This window comes from Phoenix dactylifera, chromosome 2, assembly GCF_051530095.1.
Source record: "Phoenix dactylifera cultivar Ajwa chromosome 2, Ajwa_hap1_PhDact_Kaust_v1.1, whole genome shotgun sequence".
In the NCBI taxonomy this organism is placed as follows: domain Eukaryota; kingdom Viridiplantae; phylum Streptophyta; class Magnoliopsida; order Arecales; family Arecaceae; genus Phoenix; species Phoenix dactylifera.
Genome location: NC_143191.1, coordinates 25,619,666 through 25,631,541, shown reverse-complemented (window position 1 = coordinate 25,631,541; position 11,876 = coordinate 25,619,666).

Genomic DNA, 11,876 nt, shown 5'->3' with positions numbered 1-11,876 from the left:
CAAGCTTCCACTTGAAGAGCTCCTTGGATCCCTAATGACTCACGAGCTAACAATGAAGCAGCACAGCGAAGAAGAGTCCTCCCATAAGAAAAAGATAATAGCTCTCAAATCTACATCATCTAACAAAGATTTGTCTTGCAGTAGCAGCAGCGAAGAAGAAGATCATGAGGGAGATGATGATGAGGCTCTTCTTGTGCGCAAGTTCAGAAAATTCATCAACCACAAGAAGTCCTATCATCAAAGGAGAGGCCCCTCAAATTCCTATCGCAAGGATAAAGGTAAGGAAAGAAAAAATGAGGGGATTGGGTGTTATGAGTGCAAGAAGCCGGGGCACATCAGAGCTGAGTGTCCCTTACTAAAGAAGGGCAGCAAGTACAAGAAGAAGAAAGTCCTTGTCACCACCTTATCGGACTCCGACGCATCATCTTCATCATCGGATGAGGAACAAGAAGAAAAGGCCAATTTCTGTTTCATGGCCAATGAAAATGAGGTAACATCCAACCCGTATCTCGATTTTACCTTTGATGAATTGTATGATGCATTTAATGAATTAATGATTGAATATAAGGCATAAATCTTAAGAATAAAGAACTAAAAATAGCTAATCAATCTTACCTACATAAATACGATAAGTTAGTTAAGGATAAGGATTGTATCACCAAAGAAAATGCAGAACTTAAAACAAGCAACCAAATCTTGATACAAAAGAATAATACCTTAACTAAAGAAAATGAAAGGCTGAACAAAGAAACATTAGAACCCAAAAACAATAAACATATAAATGAGAGTATCACAAAAGAACTGAATGATTTAAAAGCAGAAAAACAAACACTAACTAAAGAACTTAAAAAATACAAACCCTTGGTTGAAAAATTTACATATAGTTCAGAAAAACTGAATATGATACTTAATAGTCAACGAGCAGTATTCAATAGAGCAGGTTTAGGATATAAACCTAAAAATAAGCAAAAACTTCTGAGTAACTTCTTTGTTAAAGCTGGAGAAAGCAAAACTAAGAAAGTAACCTGCTTTTGTTGTGGAACTGTAGGACATAAAGCAAATGTATGTGACTATCGGAAAGGGAAAACTAAAAAAAAAATTAAAAGGGTATGGGTTCCAAAAGGAACCAATATGACTAACCATGAAGGACCCAAGAAAACTTGGGTACCTAAGATTATATGATCTGCTTGTGTAGGAGTGTCTTGCAGCCAAGGTCAACAAAAATTGCTGGTATTTGGATAGTGGCTGTTCAAGACACATGACGGGTGACAAGGATCAATTCTTCATCCTTGAAGCTAAGAAGGGAGGTGCTGTGACTTTTGGAGACAACAACCAAGGTCACATCATTGGTATAGGTAAAGTACAAATTACCCCTTCTACTTTTATTGATAATGTTAGATATGTTGACGGTCTTAAGCATAATTTATTAAGCATTAGTCAATTATGTGATAAAGGTTATGATGTTATGTTTAAACCATCACTATGCATCGTAACAAACCCAAATGACAATAGTTTAGTTTTTAAAGGAATAAGACGTGGAAATGTGTATGTTGTAGACCTTGAGGATCTTGCCAAACACAACCCATGCTTAGTTGTTAATGAAACTAAGGACAATGATGCTAGTTGGTTATGGCACCGTAAGTTAGGTCATGCAAGCATGGACACAATATCTAAACTAGTTAAAAGAGATTCGGTGATAGGTTTGCCAAAATTAAAGTTTGAAAAGAATAAAATATGTGAAGCATGTCAATTTGGCAAACAATCAAAGAACTCCTTTAAATCTATAAATTGTGTCTCAACCTCTAGACCTCTAGAACTACTACACATGGACCTATTCGGACCAACTAGAACCACAAGCCTAGGTGGAAATAAATATGGTCTAATTATTGTAGATGATTATTCTAGATACACTTGGGTCATGTTCTTAGCTCATAAGGATCAAGCTTTTTCAGTTTTCAAGAAATTTCATAAAGAAGTAACCAATGCTAGAGATACTTCAGTAATAGCTATTAGAAGTGACCATGGTACCGAATTCGAAAATCATTTATTTGATGAGTTTTGTAGTAAAAAGGGGATAACACACAATTTTTCTGCACCTAGGACACCACAACAAAATGGAGTTGTGGAGAGGAAAAACAGAACTCTAGAAGAAATGGCTAGAACTATGTTATGTGAAAGTAACCTCCCTAAGTGCTTTTGGGGAGAAGCCATTAATACTTCTTGTCATATATTAAATAGAGTTTTATTGAGACCTATTATAAAGAAAACACCTTATGAACTTTGGAAAAATAGAAAACCAAAGGTAAACTATTTTCATATCTTTGGATGTAGGTGTTTTGTTCATAATAATGGAAAAGATAATTTAGGAAAATTTGATTCTAAATCTGATGAGGGCATATTCTTGGGGTACTCTACAACTAGTAAAGCATATAGAGTCTTTAATAAAAGAACCCTAGTTATAGAAGAATCCATACATGTTGTCTTCGATGATTCTAGTGATATCTCTTCTAGTAAGAGAGTTAATTTTGATGATGATACGGAAATTCTTGAAGAAAAGATTGACGAGATGACATTACAAGATAATAATCAAAAATTAATTGGAGATGCATCATCAAGCCAAGAGATTATAGTAGATCATGGGCTAACTAAGGCGTGGAGGTTTGCTCACGGGCATCCTAAGGAATTAATTCTAGATGATCCATCTCAACCTGTTAGGACAAGAGCATCCCTTAGGAACTTAAACACTCATCTAGCTTTCGTTTCACATTTTGAGCCCAAACACATAGAAGAAGCTGAAAAAGATGTAAATTGGATAAATGCAATGCAAGAAAAATTAAACCAATTTACTAGAAACAAGGTATGGAATCTAGTCGAAAGACCTTCAGAATATCCAATTATAGGTACCAAATGGATTTATAAAAATAAACTTGATGAAAATGGAATTGTCATAAGGAATAAGGCTAGACTAGTAGCAAAGGGCTATAATCAAGAAGAAGGTATAGATTTTGATGAAACCTTTGCTCCTGTAACTAGACTTGAGGCTATTAGATTATTATTAGCATATGCATGCTCTAAGGACTTCAAACTATTTCAAATGGATGTAAAAAGTGCATTTTTAAATGGGTATATTAATGAGGAGGTATATGTAGAACAACCTCCTGGTTTTGAAAATCATCAATACCCTAATCATGTATATAAATTGAACAAAGCACTTTATGGTTTGAAACAAGCACCTAGAGCATGGTATGAGAGGCTTAGCAAATTCCTATTAGAACATGAGTTCTCTAGGGGTAATGTAGATACAACACTATTTCTGAAAAAGCAGAACAAAGATATGTTATTAGTGCAGATTTACGTTGATGATATTATTTTCGGTGCTACTAACAATCGCCTCTGCGAAGAATTTGCTGATTTGATGCAGAGTGAATTTGAGATGAGCATGATGGAAGAGCTGAACTACTTCCTCGGGCTTCAAATCAAACAGTCTGAAGGAGGCATCTTCATCAATCAAGCCAAATATATCAAGGAGATGCTTAAAAAGTTTGATATGGAGGGGAACAAGTCAATCAGCACCCCCATGAGCTCATCATGCAAATTAGACCAAGATGAATCAGGTAAATCTGTAGATCAGAAACTATATAGAGGTATGATAGGATCTTTATTGTATCTTACTGCAAGTAGACCTGATATCATGTTTAGTGTTTGCATGTGTGCTAGATATCAGTCTAATCCTAAGGAATCACATCTAATTGCAGTTAAGAGAATCTTTAAATACCTAATAGGAACTAAGAATATAGGTTTATGGTATTCTAAAGAATCTAGCCTAAAATTAATAGGATACACAGATTCAGACTTTGCTGGATGTAAACTTGATAGAAAAAGTACCAGCGGGTCTTGTCAATTTCTAGGAGAAAACTTAATCTAATGGTTTAGCAAGAAACAAAACTCGGTTGCATTATCTACTGCTGAAGCTGAATATGTTGCAGCCGGGAGTTGTTGTGCTCAAATCTTATGGATCAAACAACAATTAGAAGATTATGGCATTAAACAAGATAAAATACCCATTAATTGTGATAATACAAGTGCCATTAATCTAACTAAGAATCCAATTCAGCATTCAAGAACTAAACATATTGAGATAAGACATCACTTCATAAGAGATCATGTACTGAATGGTGATGTGACACTACATTTTGTTTGTACTGATGATCAATTAGCTGACATTTTTACAAAACCCCTAAGTGAAGAGAGATTTAGTGTGCTTAGGAGGGGATTAGGAGTGATTGATCCATGCTAGTGGTGTTTTCCACTAGTTCATTGATTTTGATGATTAGATCGTGGTTAATTTAGAGTCTCTTTACAATGATCATCAAATCAGATCATAACTTAGTGATTTTCCCTCATTCGGCATGAACATAGTATGATTTTTAGGTGCGTGCCAGAGTTCGAGACGACTCGAGTAAGTTTCAGAGTCGGCTCGTAAGGGGGAGTCGACTCGCACATTTACGGGAGTCGACTCGAAAACAATGGCAGCAGAGGGGGGGTCGACTCGCATACAGTAAGGAGTCGACTCGAGGTCAACAGGCGCCTAAGGAGAGTCGACTCGCGCATATTTTGGAGTCGACTCGAGGTCGAGTCGACTCGCGACTCAGTGGAGTCGACTCGCAGTCGGGATCCGACTTTTTAACCCTAACTCCATCGTTTAGAAAACACTTATTTTCACCGCCGCCACTGTTCAAAACCCTAGAGCCGACTCCTAGAACGTCTCCGGCCGCCCCTAGGTCCTTTTCCCGTTGATCCTTCATCGTCCATTAGGATTTCATACCATTCTAGGTCAACCATGCCTCGCAAAGCCACTGTCCCAAGCCGGAAGAGGCCCCATTCCGCGACCGGTGCCGAGCGGCGTTCCAAGGCTCGGAACGACCCCGTGAGGCCACAACCTCCGGCTCGTTCCTCGCCGAGGGCCGTTCCCTCGAGGCCGTGTGCCGGGAAGGCGGTCTCCACCGGGAGATACGTCGATTTCGACTATCTCTCCCGGGAGGGCTTCATTATAGGAGATAGACTTAGGGCCCAAGGTTTAGAGTACTTTTGTTCCCTAGACCTCCCCACATACCCTGGCCTAATTAGAGAGTTCTATGGTACTGTCCATAGGGGGAATGGGGGAATAGAGGGAACCGTAGCTGGTGTCCCATTGTTTATTTCCGAGGATTTCATAGCCCAAATCCTCCACCTTCCACAGTTAGGGGTGGCTCCCACACACCCCGAAGATAGGACTGAGGCCCTTACAGCCATTCTAGGGCATCCACCCCAGTCTCCTTTAGATGAGGTGTCCGCCAGCTCACTTTCAGTTGAGATGCGGCTCCTCTTGAGCATCATTTCTCGGTCTTTGTTCCCAAAGACCGGACGGTTTGATTTTGTGTCTGAGAGGGACCTAGCCCTCATGTACTACATTCTTCAGGATACCCCCATAAACTTTCCCAAGATGATATATAGATACCTATGTGAGCCACTAGATAGACCTAGGCTCACCCTCCCCTATGGCATGATGTTCACCCTTATCTTTAGGGAGGCCGAGATCCCTATTCCTGAGAGAGAACCCTCTCGCGCATTGCGATGGACAGATCGCATGCGTCCGGGGACCCTACACAGGATGGGGTTTCGGAAGGTAGAGGGGACCTGGGTTAGGAAGTCTTCCACCTCCACACATACCACCAGACATTCCCCTAGTCCTGAGCCAGACTCAGATTATCCTGACTTTCCCTCCACTTCTGCTCCTACCACCTCAGCCGGACCCTCCTCCTCAGCTCCTCAGCCCATGGAGGTCCGGATCGCTCCTGAGCAGCTCCGGGAGTTGCGCCAGGAGATAGTTAGAGACCTGCGGGATGATCTACTTCGGGAGCTCCGGGGTTCAGTGCCTGCTCCCTCTCCTGCACCATCTTCAGCGTTGGTCCCTTCCTTGACAGCCGTAACTGAGATGACGGCCCATGTGCAGGAAGAGATCGACAATGTACGGTTCCTGGTCCAAGCCCAGTTCCATAGCATGAGCGAAGTCTCGAGCACCACTCGGAAGATGCGCGATAACGTCCGACAGGATATGGGCACCACTACCCAGGGGGCCGAGCGCTTGGCGAATGTGCTCATCGACAAGCTGGACACACTTCAGAAGTCGGTGACCGAGCTCGATACGACACATAGCAGGGCCACCTCGGCCATTATCCGACAGCTCGAGCACGTCACCAATGCAGTCACACTACTTGCAGAGCGCATGCCCCGGGGACCCGCATCCTCCTCGAGGAAGCCTTAGATCATTTTGTGTTATTTTGACATGTACTTTTTTGCTTTACTTATTGTATTCTAAAATGCATTTACATACACATCAATACAATGAGTAGACATATTCTCTTCAATTGTGTGCAATTTGATCTCTAAGTGATTGTTTGTTCTGCTTACCTCCTTTTTGATATGATGACAAAAAGGGGGAGAAATATTTAGTAGATATGTAAATGGAATCAACATAAAAGAACTCAAAATGAGAATCAAAAATTAAAACATAATTTGTTCTTAGTGGATTTGGTACCTCGAGGCTCATTATCTCTCTGTTGGGGCTCCTAATGGAGTAATCTCCAGAATCTATTCAAGGGATATTCGGAGATTAGCTGAATCTTACTCAAGAACAAATTGACAGATTTTTCCTCTAAAAACCAAAAATTTTAGTTCAAAAACTTCAATGCATTAAAAGGAAATTCAGAGAATCAAAACAAAGTTGAATGCATATGTTGAGGGGGAGAATCTAAATTTTTAAGAAAGCTAAATCATTAAATATATATAAGCCAAACAATTGATTGCATGATATGAAGGCTTATATAATTCCAAATGAAAGGGGGAGCTTTAATTCCAAAATTTATTGTTTCACACCTTTCAAGCTTGGATAAATTAAATAACCAGACACTTGAATTCATTTATGGATTTTATTTTCTTGTTTATTGAGCAATTCACTTTACATATACTCAATGTTTTGTCATCATCAAAAAGGGAAAGATTGTGGAGTGATTGATCATAACCCTATTTGATTTTGATGAGCTCAAAGCATCTGAGTATATCTCTTGTTTACTAATGAATTCAATTGAGTGTTTTAGTGAAAATCTTGTCTAAAGTGTTTCTAGACTTGGTTCATAATATTTTGGATAAGTTAAGAAGTCAGTTTGAACCAAAGTCTGAGACTCGAGTCGACTCCGGAGTACTACGAGTCGACTCCAAGCGTATCAGAATCACTGGCACGGGCTCGAGTCGACTCTGGATCATTACGAGTCGACTCCGACTGAGAACAGACAGACGAGCAGAAAGCATCAACTCAAAACCTGTCAGCGAGTCGACTCCTGAAGTGCGCGAGTCAACTCCGATGTTTACCGAGTCGACTCCGGAGTAGTATGAGTCGACTCCAAGGAGTTACAGACAGAAAAGTCAGAGAGCGAATTTCAACCCTGAGATTCGAGTCGACTCCTGTGGAACGCGAGTCAACTCCGATGGTTGGTAGGTTGACTCCAAAGAAAGCGAGAGTCGACTCTCAGTGGTTCACAAGGCAAAAGTCAGAGAGCAGTTTTCGGACTCTGAGATTCGAGTCGACTCCCGCAATGCGCGAGTCGACTCCGAGACAGCGCGACCCCAAAAAGACAGAAGACCGAATTATTGTCTCTGAGAGCCGAGTCGACTCCCAGACAGCTCGAGTCGACCCCAAGGCAGCGCTACACCAAAAAGGCAGAAGGCCATGTTTCGGAAACTAAGAGCCGAGTCGACTCCAGAACAGTCCGAGTCGACTCCAAGACTGGACGAGCCAAAAGACAGAAGATCGGGAGTTCGGGCTCTGAGCGCCGAGTCGACTCCCAGGATTGTCGAGTCGACTCGAGTGGGCCAGGTTGAAAATTGGCTTCGTGGACTTCATGGGATGAGCCGACTCCGAAAATGCCAAGTCAGCTCCAGAAGTTAGCGAGTCGACTCCGGGTCAAGTCGAGTCGACTCCCAGTCGAAGAGGCCACTTTAATTCAAATCCGGAACAGTTGCCGAGTCGACTCCAGAAAAGCATGAGTCGACTCCCGCTACAGCCGAGTCGACTCCTGATCGTGCGAGTCGACTCCGACCCCCAACGGACATATTGTCAGGTTGTGCAGAGTGTGCAGAATGGGCAGAAAAAGGTGTCTAACGGCTAGTTTCTGTGGGGGATGGCTTAAATAGCCACAGAGGACTGTAGCAAGGTAAGAAAAGCACCATTCCATTCAGAGAAATCAAGCATTCATTCTCTGCATACTTGTCTTCAACGAAAAGAAGGAAGAGCGCCATTAACTCCATCCAACTTCCTCTTCCCAGCATTTTAAAGAAGCCTCCTCCTGCATTCAAGTCGACCAGACATTCCAGAGGAGACTCAAAGTTCAAGAAGCCCTACTCTACTCCAACTCAAAAGTGTTTGAGGGCTCTTAACTTCTCTCTAGTTTATATTGTAGCAAATCTGCTTTTTAAGAAGTTCAGTTTTTCTGTTTGTTTCTTATTCTTTCCATATTGTCTTTGCTTGGTTCAATCGGGGGATTGAATCAAGGGTGTAGAGGTTGGTTGGTGAGCCGAGTGTAAAACCAACGTGTAAGGGTTCGATTGTGATTCCGGGAAAACAATCGGGGTGGTTCTAGTCGGTGAGCCAGGAAAAACCGACCGAGTTCGTTGTGAGCTCGTAAAACAACAAGTTTGGTTGTGAGCTTGTAAAACAACCGGCTGTAATCCGAGGGGTTATAGTGAATTCCCAAGTGAGACTTGGGGAGTGGACGTAGGAGCAAGGGTTAGCTCCGAACCACTATAAAAGCCTTGTGTTTGTGATTGTGTGTCTCTTTCTTTTACTCTCATTTCATTCACAGCACATAGCAATTAATTAATCATCTTGGTAAAGCATTAATTAGTCATCCACAACGTTTTAATTGCAAAATTATTTTAAAACCCAATTCACCCCCCCCCCTCTTGGGTTGTCTATCTGGGCAACAGACGGGCCGTGCCTGGCCCGACCCAGGCCCGGTTCAGGCCCTTATGGGCCATTCCGGGCTGGCTCGCGGGCCGTGCCGGGCTGGCCCGCGGGCCGTTCCGTGCTTGGCCCGCGGGCCGTGCCGGCCCAGGCCCTTATGGGCCGTGCCGGGCTCAGCCCGCGAGCCAGAAAATGATAACCCAGCCCGGCCCCCTTTAATGGGCCGTGCTAGGCACGACCTGTTACTGTAGCAACGGCCCGCTTCGTGCCGGGCCATGGGCGGCTCGACCCAGTGCCCATCTCTACCCGCGACGCCGCCGGCCTCGGCCGGCTTCTTCCGGCGTGTGTCTCCTCCGCGAGAAGGAGAGGGCCGACCACCGTGTGGCCGGCCTCCGATCGCCTCCTTGCCTCGCAGGAGAAGAGGGGAAAGTGAGAAGAAGTCGGGAGAAGAGACGAAGAGGAGAAGGAAAGGAAGGTTCAAAGAGAAGAGAAGAAAAAGAAAAGAAAAGAAAAGAAAAAAATAATTTAAGAAATGGTTCAAGAAACCGGAAAGCATATTGTCTCTAAGTTTCAAGGAACATTATTTCCAACAAAGATGACTATTCCATCAGTACGCCATAACCTGCACCAGAGGAATCAAATTTAAGAATTTTCAGCTATAGTTTTCAAATATCGATAGTATTTGAACACATAAAAAATAACTGCAGTTTTCAACGCCATGCAAGTGAAATTCACACTCCAAATAACTTTGCCTTTTATGTTATATTATGAAAAATTAATTTATGCTAATAATTATAATATTTTATACATTTATTATTGTATTATACTATAAATATAATATTATGTTATATTATATCATAATACATTAATATGTTATGTTAAATAATTTAATATTATGTTATATTATGAAAAATTAATTTATGCCAATAATTATAATATTTTATATCTTTATTATTGTATTATACTATAAATATAATATTATATTACATTATATCATAATACATTGATATGTTATGTTAAATAATTTAATATTATGTTATATTATGAAAAATTAATTTATGCTAATAATTATAATATTTTATATCTTTATTATTGTATTATATTATAAATATAATATTATATTACATTACATTGATATGTTATGTTAAATAATTTAATATTATATTAGATTATTATCCTATAGTATACAATGTTATAGTACTATATTATAATAATATTATACTATATCATATATTTATGTATTAATACATATTATATTTTATTATGCTCTCTTGTATAATACTATGTAATGTCCTTTATGGTCGTTTTGTCATACAAAAGTACTTTCTTAATTTGTTTACTAAACATATATTAAAGTGCCACGATACTTTAGAAATATAGTTACCAAATAGCAAACAGCTTTTTATAAAAGTTCTACTTCATAAAGCTCTACTTCCAACAGCTCAAGAAAGCTTACCAATAGAGGCTAATCATGGACAGAGCTGCTGTAATAATAATAATAATCTGATTTTTCTTGTAAAATCAATTGTGAAGGGACATTTTTTTTTGGGCAAAATTCCATTTGATGATGTGAAGAGCCGTCTCCATCCTTGAAGACTCTGCATCTCCGTCTTCTCCACTCCTATCCTACCAGTGAACTTCATGAAATAGCCAAACGCGACAACTGAAAAAAAAGGAGAAAAAGAAAGATGGCAAGGGATGAGCTACACTAACCTTATGAAAGGAAATGAACAGAACAAAATTGAAGAAACTTTAACTCCATCCACCCCTTCATCTGATTGTCCCTTAGTAAATACTCTATAATATAATAAACGCATCCTTTTTATTTTAGGTACTGGTCTCCTTAAAAATAATAATAATAAAGAAATACCAGCCAAAAGCCAGTATTGCATTAATCAAGCTAGCTAAATGAGGGTGAACGACTTGATCAGTATTTGTTATATAATTAACAGAGAACGGCAGTTTCAGACACTACAAGAGGCATCCGCAGCAATGGGATTGTAGCTGCAGATATGTCAAAAAAAGCTTAACAAAAGTCGGTCAAGATGGCGATGCACGCTCTCAATCAGCAGCCTCAAGCGTCCCATATCTAGTTAATCAATAAATACAAAGTTTGCAGTCATTCATTCTTCCTCATGTATTTCACCCTCTTTGTGCACCTGCATGGCATTGCCTTAGAGGGTTTCATCTTCAAGCCTCAGGAGATTCCAAGGCAACCTCTTTCAAATGGGGAAGGTTTGATGTTCAAACGTGGAGTCTCCTCCAAATACTTAGGCCCTATTTGGAGGAGCTATTGGCGGTAGAGCTTTTGGAAGTAGAACTTTTTGAAGTAGAGCTTTTATAAAAAAACTGTTTGCTGTCTGGTAACTACATTTCTAAAGTACTTTTGTATGACAAAATTACCATGAAGGATATTGCATAGTATTATACAATAGAGCATATTAAAATATAACCTATTTAATACATAAATATATACAGTATAATATTATTGTCATGTAATATAATATTAGTATAATATAGTAATATAACATTGTATACTATAGCATAATAATTTAATATAATATTAAATTATTTCACATAACATATCAATGTATTATGATATAATGTAATATAATATTATATTTATAGTATAATACAATAATAAAGGTATAAAATATTATAATTATTTGCGTACATTAATTTTCCATAATATAACATAATATTAAATTATTTAATATAATATATTAATGTATTATGATATAATGTAATATTATATTATATTTATAGTATAATACAATAATAAAGGTATAAAATATTATAATTATTAGTGTAAATTATTTTTCCATAATATAACATAATATTAAATTATTTAACATAACATATTAATGTATTATCATAT